This window comes from Mustela erminea, chromosome 15 (genome assembly GCF_009829155.1).
Source record: "Mustela erminea isolate mMusErm1 chromosome 15, mMusErm1.Pri, whole genome shotgun sequence".
NCBI lineage: Eukaryota > Metazoa > Chordata > Mammalia > Carnivora > Mustelidae > Mustela > Mustela erminea.
In genome coordinates, this window is record NC_045628.1 from 7,809,797 (window position 1) to 7,816,649 (window position 6,853).

Consider the following 6,853-nt stretch of genomic DNA (forward strand, 5'->3'; position numbering starts at 1 on the left):
AAACTTTGAAAAAAATGATCATCATCATACTGTTCTGTCATTATATATAAATCCATTGAAAATCCTCAGAACCCTCTAAAGATGAGCATGATCGTTCTGTAATACTGCTTGCGAAAGGGACTCTCCAGGTCGTGAAACACAATCACTTACCTTCCTGGAATCTGGCAACATCCCTGATAAATTATGCAGTTCCATATGGTCTAGGATGGCTCCTATTACTTTCCTCATCTTTCCAGTTTTGGAAAGTGATTTTTAATGGGCATTATGAGCAATTTGATTTGTTCTTGACATATATATATATGTATATGTCTTGTCATATATACATACATACATACACACAGACACACTCACACAAATACAAAAGAGATATATGTGTGTATATATACACACTACTTTTTTTTCTTCTTTCCTATTATTTCACCAAACACCACATAAGTCAAGAAATTAATCTTCTATTTCTAAATAATCATATTTTTTTTGTAAAAACAAATGAGCTGAATTCCTTGCCAAGGATGCAAAAACTGTCATTTGAGGAAATGCTAGCATCTAGAATGGGTTTTGGATAAATAGATTATGTGATACAAATACATAAATGATGGTTAACCTCCAAATGCTACTACGCCTTAGGTGGAGAAGTCTGTTTTCCAAAATCAAATGAGAAGTTGGTTTGGTTAGGCTTATCCAGAAGGCTCTCACAAGATATTTACCAGGGATACACCTGAGACAGTGTGTGCCTCATTTTGAGCTGTGGCATGCACAGAATGGCCCACTCAAGGGTGAGTCTGATTACCAAGATTCATCTTCTTCCTGAAGGTGACTAGACTCACATGAGACTCAAACATTACATGAGAATTATCTGACCAGGAACACAGTCTGAAAATTCTCATCTGTAATTCTGTTTTAGTCTTTAATTGATGGTATCCAACTCTTAATCATTATCGATATCTTTAGGTTCCAAATTCCTGCCATTCACATACTAGCAGCTTTTAGTGAGATATAAATCAGATAAGCCATCTCCAGTGACTCATGGAGAAGTCTCTGTTTTATTACCCTCTTATTTATTTTCACTTATGGTATTATCTACTTTTTTCATCTTTCTCTTTTAAAAATTGAGAACAAAGTGTAAGTCTAGGAAGAGTGATGGATACAATCTGTTCCTTACATAAAGTCGAAACAACATCTCCTCCCTAAAAAACTTGGTCATTTCCTAGAACCTTACTATTACATAAATTAAGAATTTTCTTTCTCACTCAAAATGAAGGCCTTAAACTGAACTTTGTGACAATTGGACTACATTGTTTTAAAAATCACAGAACTGTGTAAGTCAGGGAACCACAAGCCGTATTTCCTCTGAGAGGTATGATGACATGCATCTCAGAATGTTCCAAGAGAAAGGCTAAGGAAAAGCAGCATCCACTTCTCTTTTGAGCAATTACATGTAGATGGGGAGGGGTGAGGATTCTTATGTTGTACATTGCCCAGAGTAACAGCATCCCTACCATATTCTTTTTTGTAGTTTATTGTTATTAAACAACCTACAGAAAATAGTACCTTTTTGATCTGGGCATCTTTGTGAATACTCAGGCAGTGAGCTCACCTGTGTAACCATCTCCAGAAGATCAAGAACAAGAATAGATCCAATACACAGATGCTTCTTTTATGCCCTCTTCAATCACTAGTCCTCTTCCTGACATTTACCAGCGGACAGTAATGTTGCTTGATTTATGTAAATGTATGTAAGTAAATCAAATCATACAGTACTTGTTCCTTTGTGTGTGGTTTCCCTCAGACTGGTGCAGAGATCTGTGGATGGCACATACACGATGTCCTCACGTCTTCCATCTTGGAAATGTACCATTACACTGGTGGTGGACAACCGTTCAGTTTCCAGATCGTCAATGTCAAAAATATTGCCATTGTAACCTTCTCTTCTTTGTGTCTTTGCTAAACACTCATGCATTCTTGTGGGTTTCTATCCAGGAGTGCCATTGCTGCAACGTGACACATGCTTTAGCAGGCAGCACCAGTTTTCCAAAGCAGTTCAAAAGGGTTTTTACCATTTTTTTTTTCATATGAAAATCTTACATATTTATTTGAGAGAGAGGGAGAACACAAGCAGCAGGGTGGGGTAAAGGGAGAAGGGAGCCCCAAAGGGGACTGAGCAGAAAGCCCCATACGGAACTGGATCATGACCTGAGCTGAAGGCAGATGCTTAACCGTCTGAGTCACCCAGGTGCCCCAATTAATATTGCTGACAGCAGTGTCAGAGACTTTCAGTTTGTTCATAGTCTTGCCAACATTTTGTGTGATTCTTTTATATTTTGTTTTTGTTTTTGTTTATTGTTGCTTCCTTCTCAAAAGCCGTTTGACAGTACGTGGTAGAATTGTCTTCCGGTTCTAGTTGGCATTTCACTGATGGATAATAGTCTACTGCTTCCCTGATTGACCCTCACCCCATCCCCTAACAACCACGAGTCTGTCCTCTGCTTCCATGAGTGTGGACTATTAGGTTCCTCAGAAGAGCAGTGTGATGTAGTTTTTGTCTTTCTTTGCCTTATTTCACTTAACACATGTTCTCTAGGTCCATCCATGTTGTCATCAATGGCAGGTTTCTTTTTGTTTTGAAAGGCTGAATTTTATTCCATTGTGTGTATTACTTCAAGTACGTATTACTGATGGTTATGTTTGTGACATAGGTTGTGATGATGATTTCACGGATGCACACTTAGCTCTAAATTCATCAAGTTACATACATTACATATGTATAGCTTCTCATATGTCAATCATACCCCCATAAAGTGGTTTTAAGAACCAAGAACCATTTTCATATATTTACTGATCATGTGGTTATCTTTCACAAGCCTTTATGGGACTCTTTGATACTTTTCTATAAGGTTGTCTGTCTTTATCGATTTGTAGAATTTTACTATATATTCTGGGCATGCACATTTGTTGAATAAATGCATTGGGAATGTTTTCTTTCACTGTGGGTTGCTTTTTCAATCTCCTGTTGGTGATTTCTAATGGATAGAAAATTTGAATTTTAATATAACTCAGTTCATCATATTTTCCTTTACAGTAAGTGATTTTGAGTTTTATTGAAGAAATCTTTGCCAACTTTGAGACTGGAGGATGTTTCACATTTTTGTCTTTTGGGCTTTACCTTTTGCATTAATATCTGTATGCCATCTGGAAGTCATCTTTGGTATGATTGAGGTATATCTGATCGACTCAGTACCATTTATATAAAAGACTGCATTATTCCCACTGAGTTGAAGTGTTAAACCTACATAAAACCCAGGCAAATGTTTATAGATATTATATATGAATAGGTTTGGGCCTGGTCTCTCTATTTATGTCAGATATCATATTTTCTGCTCATGTTACAATACCACATTATATTAATAATTATAAATGTACAGTAATTTTTAGTATCTGGAAATGTATATATTATAACTTTGTGTTCCTTTCAAGATTTCTGTTGGGTACTCTTGGCCCTTGGCATTTGTGTATAAATTTTAGATACAAACTATTGTATGCCTTTATTCTCAAACATAGATTTTTAATTTATTTTGATACCTCTTATTAGTTCTATTTAATAAATTGTGCTTGCTACCTAGTGATGTTATTTCTATAAGCTCCAAAAATTAAATTTGTCTTTTTTTAGTATTATTATTATATATAATACACAAAAATGTTATACATATTAGGTATACATATACATACACACATATTTTTCATAATACATACACACACTTTTATTTCTTTAAATGATTAATTCTTTTTGTAGGTTATCATGTTTTTAAATGGCTAAAACCAAAATTTTGTATGTGGAATTTTTCTGCCTCCATAGAAAAAGAAATATACGAGTATTTTCTCAACCTGATAAAAGGCATCAGTGGGAAATCCACACGTTTAATGATAAACTCCTTAATGGTGAAAATCCAAAACTTTCCCACTAAGATCAAGAACAAGACAAGAATGTACATTCTCAACACATTTATTCAACATTATACTAGAGGTTCTAACCAGGGAAATAAGGGAAAAACAAACAAACAAACAAACAAAACCCAGAAATTATCCAGATTGAGAAAGAAAGTAAAACTTCCTGTATTTACACAGGACATAATTTTGCATAAAGATAATCATAAGAAATCCACTAGAAACAAACAAACAAACAAACAAAAAAACCTATTACCCCCCAATGATAAGTTCAGGGAGGTTGCAGGACTCAAGATTAACATTTTGAAGAAGCAATTGTATTTCTTTATTTTTTAAGATTTGATTTATTTTTAGAGAGAGAGAGGGAAAATGAGCAGAGGGAGGGACTAAGTGAGAGGGAGAGAGAGAATCTCAACCAGCCATGCTGAGAATAAAGTCCGATGAGGGGTTGATCTTCTCCCTGAGGTCATGACCTGAGCAAAAATCAAGAGTCTGATGCTTAGCTGACTAGGCCACCCCGACACCTCAGTAATTTTATTTCCATACATTGCATAAAACTATCTGAAAATAAAATTAAGAAAATGTATTAATGTATTAATTAATTATTATTTATTATTGCATCAAAAGAATAAAATATATGGGGTCAAATTTAACCCCCCCAAAAGTGTAAGATTTCTATACTGGAATTCACAAAATATTCTTGGACAATATTAAATATTTTTATATGTGGAAAGATGTTTCATGTTTATAGATAGGAAGACTTAATATTACCAAGGTGATTATATTTCCCAAAATTCATCTACACATTAAACACAATATTTTTCAAAAATCGCAGCTTGTTCTTTTGCAGATATTGAGTAGTTAATCTTAAAATACACAGGAACTACATGTGACCCAAATAGTGAATTATTTTGAAAAAGAACAAATTTGTAAAACTCCTATTTCCTGATTTTAAACTTAATACAAAACTACAGTAATCAAGATTATGTGGTATTGGTATAACGTTAAGCATATAGATCGATGGAATAGAATTGAAAGTACTGTAACAAAACACTGTGTTTATGGTCAATTGATTTTTTACAAGGGCACTAAGAAAATTCCATTAGGAGAATAAACTTTTTAAAAAAATGATTCTGGGCAAATTGATATCCACATGCAAAAGAATGAAGTTGAGCCTATGTTACATACTAACCACATTTAACTCAAAATTGATTAAAGACATAGATGTATAAACTGAAAATCCATAACTCTTAGAAGAAAACATAAGAATAAATATTCATAACCTTAGTTAGACAGTGTTTTCTTAGGTATTATGCCAAAAGCAAAAGCAACTAAAGATGAAATTGATAACTCAGATTTTATCAAAATTAAAAACTTCTGTATTATAAATTTAAACATCAAGGACATGAAAAGACAACCACTACAATGGAAAAAAATATTTTCAAATCATTTATCTGATAAGAGACTTGTATCCAGAATATATAAAAGGTTTTAGGACATCATCATCATCATCATAACAACAATAAATAACCCAATTTAAATAGGGGTGAAATATTTGAACAGATATTTTTCCAAAGAAGATATACAAATGGCTGTTAGGCAAATGAAAGTATGCTCAATATCATTAGGTAATATAGACGTGTAAATCAAAACCACAATGAGATCTTGCTTCCCTCTAATAAGATGGCTAAAATAAAAAAAATGGACAGGAACAAGTTTGGGAATGTAGAGAAATTAAAAACCTCATACAATGTTGTTGAGCATGTAAAATATGGAGGCTACTTTGTGAAACAACTAGAAATTTTTCAAAATCATAGCCATCATTACAATATAAGCCAGCAATTACACTCCTTAGTATCTATCAGTGAAAATATATGTCCACTCAGAACCTTGTATAAGAAAGTTCATAGTGACATTATTCAAAATTATCCCAAAGTGGAAACAACTCCAATATCTATTAACTAACAAATGGATGAACCAAGTAGATCTGTACCGTAGAATATAATTCAACGACAAATAGGAAGGAAGCACAGATGCGTGCTACAGCACGCATGAACCTTGAGAACACTATGCAAAGGCAAAGAACACAATCTCTAAGACCACACACCGTATGATCCATGTTTACAAAAGGCCCGAAAAGGCAAAGCCACAAGGACAGAAAGTAGATTATCAGTTGCAGATCTGGGGAGCAGAGCAAGGGGAGGGGAGTGACTGCTAATGCTTGTAGGCTTTCTTCCACAGTGAAGAAAATATACTACAATAAGATTGTGAGAATAGTTGTCCAACTCTATGAATAGAGTAAAAACTGCGATTACAGTTCAAATGGGTGAATTTCATGATACTTGATTAAATCATATTAAAATACATGAAGTAAAAACTGGTAAAACTGAATAGAGAAGTAGAAAACTAACTAATTATTCTTGAAGATTTTTAACACTGCCTCACAAGAATTGGTAGAAGGAGACAATAAATCATTAACCACATATAAGTTTGAAAATACGTTGGATTAATCTAACTTAATTGGCATTTTTAGAAAAAGCTATTGCAACACATCAGATCACACATTTTCCAGCCAATACAATGTGTTTACTAAGATAAACTATACAGTAAGATATAAGACAGGTTTCAGTATATTTAAAAGCATCTACATCTTATTCAGTATGTTTTATGTATTTCAGACTTTATCAGAATTAAAAACTTCTGCTCTTTGAAAAACAGTTTAAGAGGCCGAATAAACTAGTTATTCACTAGAGTAAAATATTTGCAATTTATACATGGAGAGTGTATAAGGAACTTACAAGCTCAATAATGAAACAAGAAACCCAGTTAAACATGAACAAGGAAGCCAACAGATATTTAACCAAAGAATAAGAAGCATATGAGCAGATGCCCAATATGATTCTTCTTTAGT